Below are 12,254 nucleotides of genomic sequence, written 5' to 3'. Positions count from 1 at the left end.
ACTTACGACGTCGATCAAGCTCCTCTCCCTTTAAGCACAGACACAAACAATCAAATTTAGATTTTTGTAAAATTATATAGCTTTAAACTAACTCAATATTATATTTAAACATGAATTGTTTCTAAAACATAGAGTTCAATGGGCAATCAATAACAAAATATAATGACTCAATAACATAGATTTTAGACAACTTTTCATTATTAATCTAAATATATTTCTGATTACGTACCCATTCGGCGGTAATCATGTGTCGAATTTCTGTCTCCACAAAACCGCAACGCATGCACTTAAACCCTATCTCCAGATCTAGAATCAGGTCGTGTTTTCGTTTTGTGCAACTTGATTGGGATGTCTCATTAGATGTGTTGCCTTTGTCATCCTCCATAAGTAGAATATATAGATTTTACAATTCATTGTGTAAGACATGATTAAAATAAACTTTAGTGAATATGATGTATTACCTGAAGAGTGTTCTGTTTGGCTTTCTGATTTGATGCGGTGAGTAAAAATGTAATTGTTCCCATAATTATTCTTGCTTTATCTTGGAATCTGTTGGTGAAGGTGGTGACTTAGGTTCCACGACACCGAATCTCATTACCAATGGTGGGGGATTGATGATCAACAAGCCATTTTCATCGAATTTTTTCGTTTGTGTTCGCCATGTTCTTATGAATGCTCTAAGAAACGATAAGGCTACTTATAAAATATTTTAAAGTTTTTTGAAAAGAAACCCTCAAGTCAGTATTTATAAGGTGTGCAATAATAATCAATTTTTTCATTTTTCAATTTCTTTATGGGAAAGATTATGCGACTTTATGTTTGCACCTAACTGTTTGACTTTCCAGGTTTCCTGTTTCATATAATTGTAAAGAAAATTGCTCAAGTAGATACATAAAGTTATAACATATAAGTCTACATAAATGTCATTTTTGTTATGATGTTGTATGAATATATCATTTCCTAAAATATTGAAACATAAAATTTTCCAAATAACATAAGCTATACAGAGATATCATATTATTTTATGGAAAGTGTTGCAATTTAGCAAAATTTTATATTTAGTAAAATAGTATATTTACTTATTGAGGTTGTGTGTATCTTTGGTGAAACTTAAAACATGGAATATATTCTCTCTGGTACGTGAAACGAACAAATCGTTCAATATCGATATGGAAGTGTCTTGACATAAATTAGTGGATTGTTGTTGGTTTTGACAATAAGGGGCTTTAAATGGTAATTGTTCAAATTTTTTCTTTTAAAATAATTCAAATGAAAATAAATTTATAAGAAAGAATAACTGCCTATTCAACTGCATAGTCTGTCCTTTTCATATTTAACACACTTTCTCATACTCCGTCACTTTTAGTTTTCCTCTTTATAAAACTTATTCAGAGTTCTCGATCGAAAAGAAGAAAAAAAAAGTTTATAAAATGTCTGATGTTGTCGATGTTGCATGTTTGGATACTTACAAAACAGGGTGGTTAATATCTGTCAAGGTTGTCAAGCTCTGGAAGCATTCAACATTATTCGGAAATACTATCGAGATGGTTTTGTCTGATATCAAAGTATGTGTCTTTTTTTGAAGTTATTCTTTTATGTTTTCTGTTTATTATTCAATGATTATTTTTGGCTATGTTATTTTTCTAGGGTACTCGGATTGCTGCAACCATTATGCCAAACGAATTTCTCACTCGCTGGAAAGAAATCAAACAGGGACAGTGGATTCGGATTTTCAACTTTCATGTTAAAGAAGCTACTGGATCAATGCTTACAACGATCAATAAACATCGTTTGCAGTTAACTTCTGTCACTATTATCACCCCTATTCGAACAAGATCGTACAATTTGTATCTCCATTGCTTCTGATTTTATGATATTGTGGATCGAGCCATTCCTTTTGACTATCTGATTGGTAAGAATTTCATCTTTAACTTTTTATAAGAATTAATCAAGTTTATCGGTGTGCATGATAATTTCTAAACATATATGTTAAGTTTTATAATAGATCTAAATTCAATTTATTATTTCGTTTATTATCAGATATATGAGAACTATTGTGAATATGGGTCCACTCTGCAATGCAAGTAATGATGCTTATGACGAGAATCTCGCTTATCTCCAATTTGAGATAGTAGATGCACGGTATTATGAATCATGTCCATTGATTTATATGTAAAAGACTATTAACATATTAAGTTTTAACCAAATATTTTAATTTTCGTATTATTTTTTCTTGTGGCAGAAGAGAAGGTCGGTTAGCATGTTACGCCCGTGGTTCTCTAGAAATAAGTCTCCATGATGTATATCTGAGAAACACATGTGAATCGGTTGTCTGGGTGTTAAAGTTCTGGAAGATGACAAATGGCCAAGGTATATACATATTTTCTCATATATGTCTTAAAATCTAAATATTGAATAAAACTTTTGTCTATTGTTGTTTAGGAGTCGATAAGAAGTTTGTGGTTCTCCAATCTAATGATCTATGCTCAGATTTTTTGTACAATCCTATCGATGCAGAAGTTGATGCATTTAGAGCGACGTGAGTATTTAAAATTTTGGGGTCTATATATATTATTGTTTCAATGTTTATTAAAATGTTTTGGTAATGACTTTTTATCACTTTCGTAGGCGGAACCAACTACGGACGAGAGCATCGACTGTTGGATGTTATTTGTAGACTTCCACTATTCTGCCTCTCTATTTACACTGTTTCTTCTTTGTGTTCTCGAACTCATTATTAATAATTTTATGCCTGCTTTTAAAACTAAGGTCAATGCTTTTGTTTAATACTTTCTTATTGATTATATATTAATTTTGTGATGTATTATCAAACTATATTTTATGAATTATATGTGTTTTATATAGCTCATATTGTTAGGTTTGATGTCAGGCTATGTCCTTTTTATAAGATTTATGTGGCTTCTGTTATGGAAAATATTTACATTATTTTTGGTATAATCAGAGTAATTGCCTAAAGTAAACATACTATAGATCAAGATACTTGCCTAAGGTAAACATATTAGGAAATATATATATACTTCGACTATTTATCACAGGAAAACGTACTGACTGTCGTCATAAATTTTCAATAGACTTCTAACTATAATTGTCTTTTCCAAGACCTCATAAAAAAATTTAATGATCGTGATAGTAAAGATATTCTACGATATGGACCCAATCGTGTTTAGTCTTAAGGATTTTTCAGAAAAATCGAAATCAGTAATATTTTGTAGAGATTTAGATTCGGTTGATGTTTAGATGTTTATTTGCTTAATAATATCTGATATAGCTATATCAATAATATTAAATCATGATTGATTAATGGATCCAGTATATATACATTTTTAGCTACCTTAATAACCAAATTATATTCAGATATCGAAATAAGAATAAAAAATAATAATACAATCATGAATTCCTTAATTTAACAATGATTTATTGGTATGAAAACATTAATATACACATATGTTTTGTCTTCGAATTAAAACAAATTTTTAAATCATATAGAAAGAAGATATACATATATAGATTGTGTTTTGTTATATTTTTAAAAAATTAGAAAGTTATAGATAATTTGTTTTTTAGTGGTTGTGATCATATTGTATTTATATTTAATATATATATATAACGGATGATGAAAATCGTTTTAAATGACTCGGTTCAAGTAAACGGTTTTTAATGAATCGTCATCATTATGCGTAATAATATTTTAAAAAACTTAACGTGTATATATAGATGATCTGATAAAGACTCGATGCAACAGAACATAACTACTTTCTGATATTTTATTCTCTCTAAACATCTGACAAACATGGGTAGTTATGATTTGGTTCATGAGATGAATGGATGGAGAGATGACTGGAGGATTGTGGTTAAAGTTTTGAAAAAGTGGAGCGTGAACGATCCACAGGGATTACCATGTCTTGGCTTCATTATGACCGATGAGAACTTTAGTTTTATTATAAACTAAACTCTTTAGTATTAAATCTCTGATTCTGTATATTTCTTTATTGTTTCTATAATTTCTATATTTTTTTCTTATATTTTAGGGATGCCGAATTCAGGCAATTGTTCACAATCAGATGTTCGAGTATTTCGAACAAGTTTGCCATGAAGGTCACTGGATTATGTTATCTCGGTTTAGTCTCAACCGATTGCTCAGTAATGATTGTGATAAGATAACTAGACACGATTTTATGATTACTCTGACTGACGACACAAAGGTTTCACGTATAATACCAATATCTAATAAGGTATTCCTCAGTTTCGTACAATTTTCACAGATTATCAATAATCCTTTTGCTCATGAGTATCCTATTGGATAGTATAATCATATATTGTTTATTTGTTTTTTTTTTGTTTTTTTTTGAAAAATTTGCTGTAGTTTTATTGATATGTGTGTTTATTCAGATTTGATTGGTGTACTTGACATTGTAAGATATCTCATACCAGTTGTGCAGACAGATTGAAAAATTGTCCTGACACTTCGTTTTTATCTTTTTTTTTTGACATCACTTCGTTTTTGTCTTAAAAACAATGAGTAAGCACATTCTTTTTATTTTCTATTGCTTATTGTTATGATAATTTAGTTTACAATAACTCTATTATGTAATTTGAAGGGATAATACATTGGAATGTATCGCACATGGCTCATTAGCATCTGACATAAAGGAACAATGCATAGGATATGATGGTTCATTTGACGTATGTGTTTTAACCGATTGGTGTGTTACGAGAACTGGAGGTATACCTTTTAATTTGATATAACTCTAAACAATTTGAATTTTTAGATATCATCGTGCGTATTGATTCTTTTTTATTATAAGAAATTATTATCCAAAATCACAAAGAAGAAGGTCTTTCGTGTTTCATGACTGCTCCTGGAATGGATGAAGTTTCTGAATTTCGGGCAAAGTAAGATAATTATTATGACATTAACCCTACTCTTTTTATATAGTTTTTTTTGTTGTACTATATTGTTTACATATATTCTTAAATATTAATTTCAGGACTTGGGTGAAGATACGAAACGAAGTGCATGAAAACAGTTCTTTTTTTTTAGATATGTACTAGCTATAATTTATATTTTTATTATTATATTTGTTATCGTTTTTTTTTTGGTTTTTGGTTATTGATTTTATCATGTTCTACTAAACACTATGTTTTATAAATAATATGATTTTGTAGCATCTATGAAAGAAAAAAATAAGAATCTAGAAACAGTTCTTTTTGTTTGTTCACTGAAGAAATAATTACTTGGTTGAATTTACGCGTTCTTGAACACGATAACAAGTCACCATCTTTAAAATATATATGTAGATATTTATGATTTAGCTAATGTAAATTTTCTTTACAATAAATTTGTCATTTAAAATATATAGATGGTGTTATAGTAAACAATTTTAAGAATTGGTAACAATGAGAATTGGAATATTAACATAATTTTAAATAGAAAAACCTCAATATATATATATATATATATCTATTTATTTTACTCGAAGATAATACTGTTTCCTTATCTATATTTATCCTGAAATGTTAATATTCTTAATTTTCGATTATAGATTAATATAAAATCATATTTTTTTCTTATAAATATACTCTAAATTGCATAACCCTAAACGATAGTCATCACGCAATGGCGGATTATGATTTTTTTCGTCAATTGGACTCTCAAAGATCTGACTGGAGAATTATAGTGAAGATACTCAAAAAATGGGTGGTGGATTACTCGGACGATAATCGAAGTCTAAATTTCATTCTGGTCGATGAAATGGTAAATTTCATTAACCTATAATGGTATTTGTGATATTTATTATTGGTTATGCTTATTGTTTTAACATACACTAATTTGTTCTTTTGTTGTTCTAATGTTATCGTATAAACTTCTAGGGTTGTAGAATACAGGCTCGGGTAAACAATCAGATGATGGAGCATTTCAATCAAATATGCGAAGAAGATCAATGGTTTATGTTGACTGGATTTCTTTTGAATCCTTACAGTTGGACTAATATCCAAAGTATTACAAAACACGATTACGTTACTACACTGACAAAGGGAACAACGATTTCACCAGCTTTACCATTAACAAATAATTCGTTATATAATTTTGTATCATTCCTCTCGATTTATGAATTCCGAGATGCTCATTATTATCTAATTGGTAAGAATATTCTGGTATCTTCTTACAAAGCAAAATTTATTGTTCGCACTAATGTCTTTATTTTGACTAATTACAATCGCAAATTTGATTGGAGTCGTCGAAGATGCTAGATATTTTACTATTACATACCCGGATGGAACGACTTCATCATCAATTTGATTTAATATAATAGATGATGAGTAATTATATCTCAAACTATATGTTTTTGAAGTTTAACTAACTAATTATTAACTACATTCTTTGTCAAAATATAGGGAGTTTATGCTAGAGTGTGTTGGCAACTGAAATAAGAGATAAGTGTAGAGAATACAAAGGTCCCTTTGCTATATGTGTGTTAACCGATTGGTGTGTAGCAATTGACGGAGGGATGTTCTCTGATGATACATCAATATGTTATTTATAAAATCGTTGTATATAACATAACAATATTCCAATATATATGTTTTAGAGAATGTGTCTATCAAGGATCATGATGATGATGGTGTGTCCCGTTTTATCACTGATTCACCTATTGATGAAGTTTTAACCTTGCGCAATAGGTAAGTATGTTTCTCTGTGTTGTTTAAATTGACTTATGAAAAACAAAATATTTTCATAAATTTAGATCTACATGATTTTGTTATTGAAATTTCAGGATTAGAGAGAGATTATATGGGCTGGATACAGATGATGTCTAATGGATTAGACCGATTAAAATGATTCAAAATCGATAATCCATATATATTATTAGTTTTGTTAGATATTTTTTTTGTATTTACAAGGCTGTTTTACGATTATTAATAAATAATAATTTATTCTAATAAATTGGATTACAAACGATATTAATTATTTTTAATAATGTTCTGTCAAAAAATAGCGCGTGTTGGATTATTAAAAAGCATGTCAATAACATATATAATTGATTTGATTCTAAATCTGTTTGTTGTAAACGGTTTATTATGTTACACTTAAATTATATATCATCTGAGCCTAATATTTTTATATATCTTATGGGCCAAAAAATTTCGTGTTGTAACAAAAATTCGACTCTTCCTTTAACAGATAAATTGTTAACCAATAATCTATTTAGAGTATTCATCATAAATTGTAACTTTTTAAAAATGGAGTATAGTTCTATTAATTTCTTTTATAAGTATTTATATAACTTAAAGCTTGTGTGTTGGATTTTATTATATGATTTATTTTAGTATTTGTATGATTTATTTCTTTGTATAAGTATTTATATAACTTAAAACTTGTGTGTTGAATCTTATTATACAATATTTTAGTCTCAATTATTGAAAATAAAAATGTGATGTTTATGTTACAAGAATTTCAATAATCAAATTATAATAAGATTCATAGGATGGCTACTCAAGCTATTTCTTCTTTCTTTTAAGTATTAGTTGCTTTATGAGGTAAGCTCATTTGTTGGCATTACTTAACAAACTTGATGACGAAACACTGTAGGAGATAAAAGAAAAAGAAAGGATAAGGAAGAAAAACAGAGGAGTTTTACCAGCAACGACAGAGATTTGCATGTCTTTGTAGCGATCTACAAAGATATCATCTGTATGTTTAAACGCCGTGTGATCCAGCAACAACGTTGTTATGTCCTGAAACATGATCCCTATCCGAGAAACAAGAAACATCTTCAGAAAATTGTAAAAAAAAAAAAAAAAAACAGAGCAAAATAAACATCGGGTATGTGAAACGAAACAGAGGAACAAGTTCTTCTTAAGACCTTTCTTGGGGAAATTAGGAACTACTCTAATGGCTGCCGATATAGCTTCCAGCCTTGGATCTCCTTTCAGACCGTTCTCCGCCGCAAACATCGTTTTCTCTCTCTCTCTCTCTAGTTTTGAAATTCAAGAGAGTGAAGGAGCGTCTCACTAGTATATTAATCTCTGTCTCTCTCTCTCTCTCTCTCTCTGAGAGAATTCAAAGTAGAAAATCAAATTAAATTTCCCTCGCAGAAGAAGGAAACGAGGAAATGAAATGAGATCAGATCGTTTCTCTCTCACTCTCTCTCTCTCTCTGCGTGTCTCTGTCTCGCTCTGTTTCTCTGTTCACCACCAGTTGTAGAGAAAGTAGGTGAGAGAGCATTAAATAGTTAAATAGATTGAGAAAAAAAAGAGAGCGTGGAGTGTACATTACACGCGCGAGCTGGGTCGGCACACAGGATTTATGAACCGCAATAAAATCACAAACGCAAGAGGGGGTGTGTTGGAGTATTAAAGAGAGGGAAGATCCGAAGGAGAAAAGAAAATCTTATGGATCTTCGAGAGAATCTTTGGCTTTTAGTCCTCTCTCTCTCTCTAGAGTTCTCGAACGAAAGACCTATAAAGGAGAGAGAGATTCGATACTCTGCAGAAAACCATTTCTATAAAAAGAAGTACCCATTCTCCTAAAACTCGTTCACATTCCATGTTTTGTGCCCTGTCTCCTCCATCCCTAGCTCCTTAAATATAGTATAAAAATCAGAAAAAAAAAACTCTTTTCTTTATAAAAATCAACTGCAAAAAAAAACTTGTAAACTGTGTAATTTGTAATGTATTACTACAAAAAAAAAAAAAATTGTATATTTGTAGGCGTTAGGTCCTTTAGAAAAATTGATACTATATATTTTGTAGGCGTTGGGATAGATTTCTTTTAGTTTTCTATTTAAATCTCTCTTCGTAGGTGCTAATATTTCTGTCTCCTAAACACTACACTATTGTTTTATAGATTGCGTATATAAAAGTTAGTTATTTAGTTAGATAGTAGTAGTAGTACTGGTTTTTATGTGTATTCAAAGCGTAAGAAAAGTACTTAAGTACAAGGCAGCAAATCAACAACAACAACAAAAAAAAATACAATCATCAGCAAAGAGCCAATGTGCGCCTAAATTTGAGTGGGACATGCTAACTATAAGACAATTTATTTTTGGTTGATGGTACGGTACAGAAATTAGTTTTGAATTCAGCTTAACTTATAACTCTATTTTAAGTCAACCATTTCTTGTCATCCAACCTATATATGCAACGATCATCAGAACTTATTAAGTGGAAAGAGGAACTTATTAAGTTGTGTTTTGATTAAGATTATGGTAAAACTTGTTGATGGAGTAATACAATTTACGAAAACCTGTGATAGATCTGTAGCGAAGATCAATAACACATCAATTTCTTGAGTGGATAATCCTCTTAGATGAAGAGTAAAAACCACGTGACTATATTATAGTTCACAAAAAAAAATTTGGTTACAACTCACAACAACGTCTTTCATGCTCCAATAGTATACATAGAGATTTCAATTAGAAAGAGTCATTCTCTAGTAAAAAAAAGTCTCTATCACTCCATTTTACTTGTAAAAAAAACAAAAAAGGACTAAACGAGCTATCAGACAAATAGTCCTAACAACTTTGGTACAATTTTTTCCCAACCACCGAATCTTATATCCACCACAACAAAATCTACAAGCATCAATCCGATCCCTTACCTGCTTGTAAGTTGTATGATCGTCATCTTGATCAAACTAAGTGGCCTCTATTAGTCTAGTATTGTACTATCTATTATAGTATTTAAGAAGTGAATCGGGCTGTGGTTTAACGCATAAATTTTTGTGTCGTTTTGATTAATGAATTCCTTATGTTCTGATTGGTCAGCTGATGCTATGTTCTGATTGGTTGATCAACTATTTTTATCACTAAAACCATAAATTAAACCATATGTTAAATGCTAAAATCATTTTAAAAAATCGAACATGGGCCCGTATTTCTAACTGCCGAATAACGTGGCCCAATTTTCAAATACAAAAACATTATAGATACCTTCCAATAAGTCGTTTGTGCTGAATGAGATGGCAGCTGTGTTGGTTAGGTGCTTTGTCCATTTATCGAATGCTCACGGGTTTGAATCCTGTGGTTAGTTTTTTTTGTTTTTAATTTTTAGATTTTAGTTATAATTCGATGTTTGGAAATATTTTTTATTTATAAAATATTTTATAAAAGGAAATATGTCATAATTTCCTTTGTTATTATCTAGAATTGAATCTTTACATTTTTATAATTAATAACTACGCAATTCATGGGAAGATAATATCGTATATAGAACAATAATTACCTTTTAGTATTTTTCATAAGAAAATAAACCTTAGGTTGTTTAGACGTATAAATATGAGCGTTTTCAACCAAATGTCTCATAATTTACGCATTAGTTTTTCTATTAGAGTTCCGTGTTTATTTTGCTAGGGTTTTTATAATAGCATTAACTTTTTGGATCTCCTTAGAAAAGATTCATCATGTTTGTCTATTTGCATGCAAACCTAACTATGTGTTCGTCTAATTACAGCTTTGATCATCCATCTAAAGTCATCATCACTTGGGAAGTTCCGTCTACTGCTTCGTGTATATATCTAACTATTATCAAATTTAATAATAGTATATATGCTCTCAACTTTTTTAACGAATTCTAAAAATTTATTCGACTATAGGTTTTGATAACCAGGCTTATGCTCGCGAGTTAAGGTCTGTGTTGAAATCGCATCGTCAGAATATGGATCACAAAGAGATGACTGATTATCGTTACGTAACTCCATACGTTTTCGTGGATATCACAAAAAAAAGGTTGTTGTACCTCTTTAGGTTATTCATGCAAGTTATAATACTTATTAGTAGTTGTTTTGTATTTGTAGGTTATCCATGCAAGCTACTGATGGATTATGCTATCGACGAATGGACCTTGCGGACATATAATCCTGTTATCGAAGGTAGTCCTGTCTATTAATTTTACAGTTTTGTACCTTTTGTAGTGCTATATCTTAGTCTTTCAGATACATACCTTTATTATATATTAATCTACGAACGTGTTCAATTTTTATGTAGATATAGATTCTGCAGATTATATATCTATTCTTGATCACAAGTTTTTTTATCAAAGGAGGTATTTCTGCTCTTCATGTAATGTATTTTTGTTAATGATGTATATTAAATTTTATACGTATTTATGTTTGTTCTAATGTTTGTTTTGTGCATTTAGGTTCTGATCGTGTTAATACGAGTGATCATGCTCAGAAGACCTTTCTATGGGATTTTGCGAGGAATGCTTGGGTTATGAATAAAGAATCTAATGGTTTCAATTCTTTGTTTTTTGTTTTGAACACCATTTTTTTTTTTAGAATACTAATTACGCCGTTTTTTCATATATTTATCTATGCAGAAGATATTGACTCTGATGATACTGAAGTGTTATCTGGTCGTGGTACTGATGATGATTATGGTTTTGAGGATTATATGGGGTCTGATTCAATGACGCGCGATGATACTGATGATATGGACCAAACAGATGAATACGATTCTGAAGATGATTTTATTGACGACAATGAGTCTTGTGAAGGATCTGATGGATCAAGTGATAACTCAGAAGGTGATAGCGGTGATGACGAAGATGAAGATGATGACGATGCTGATTCAAATGATGATGATGAAGGTGATGATGAAGATGTTATGTTGGATGATGAGACTGGGATTGACGATGATAGTGAAGATCAGCCAAACGTCGAACTGAGTGATATACTCATCGAAAAGAATATTAGTATATCTGGACACCAGAATTTGGTGTGTACTTATACAGTTTCTCTTGGTTCAATGTGTTTTGGAAGGTGTGTGTCACGTTTGAGTCCTTCCAAAGATGGTTGTACTATCTTTGTTAAGGTTTTACAGACGTGGATGCATATGCTAATTTCAAAACGTTCTTCCATGGAGCTCATATTGTTGGATGAACAGGTATTTATTGTACTATTACACAAAAATATTCTAAATTTTTGTTGGTGTCTAATTGACTGTTTTATTCATAGGGTGTTAAAATTCAGGCCACTGTTAAGGATGGTGAGATCGGTGTCGCATCGTCTCACATAGGTGTTGGTAGTTGGATTATTATCAGTCGTTTTTCTGTTATCGATTGTGAGGATAGTTGTAGACCGACTTCTCATAGATACAAAATATAGTTCCTACCATCAACTATCATTGACAAGACTTCCCGTAGATGTGAAAATGCTTATTTTGACTTCGTTGATTTTCATAGGATATAGGATCGGCACATGATGATGACTATTTAGTTGGTGTGTTTATTTT

General features: G+C 30.5%; 1 protein-coding gene across 2 annotated transcripts in view; it reads right to left on the bottom strand.

Moving 5' to 3' along the window:
• LOC112087576 overlaps positions 1-8,411 on the bottom strand; it is a 17,472-nt gene extending 9,061 nt beyond the window's left edge. Inside the window, exons 1-3 of one of the 2 annotated variants that reach the window (XM_024157522.1) lie at positions 8,295-8,411; positions 7,887-8,207; positions 7,662-7,772 (exon numbers count right to left, since the gene is read on the bottom strand). The gene's annotated coding sequence lies outside the window, so the exon portion shown is untranslated. Of the gene's footprint in view, positions 1-7,661; positions 7,773-7,886; positions 8,208-8,294 lie in introns of those variants that run through there. The other variant, XR_002900156.1, reaches the window with a different exon arrangement.
• Between the last annotated feature and the right edge of the window lie 3,843 nt (positions 8,412-12,254).

This window comes from Eutrema salsugineum, unplaced genomic scaffold (genome assembly GCF_000478725.1).
Source record: "Eutrema salsugineum unplaced genomic scaffold, Eutsalg1_0 scaffold_8, whole genome shotgun sequence".
Taxonomy (NCBI): domain Eukaryota; kingdom Viridiplantae; phylum Streptophyta; class Magnoliopsida; order Brassicales; family Brassicaceae; genus Eutrema; species Eutrema salsugineum.
The sequence above is the reverse complement of the archived record's forward strand: the minus strand, read 5'-3'. Positions and strand labels throughout refer to the sequence as shown.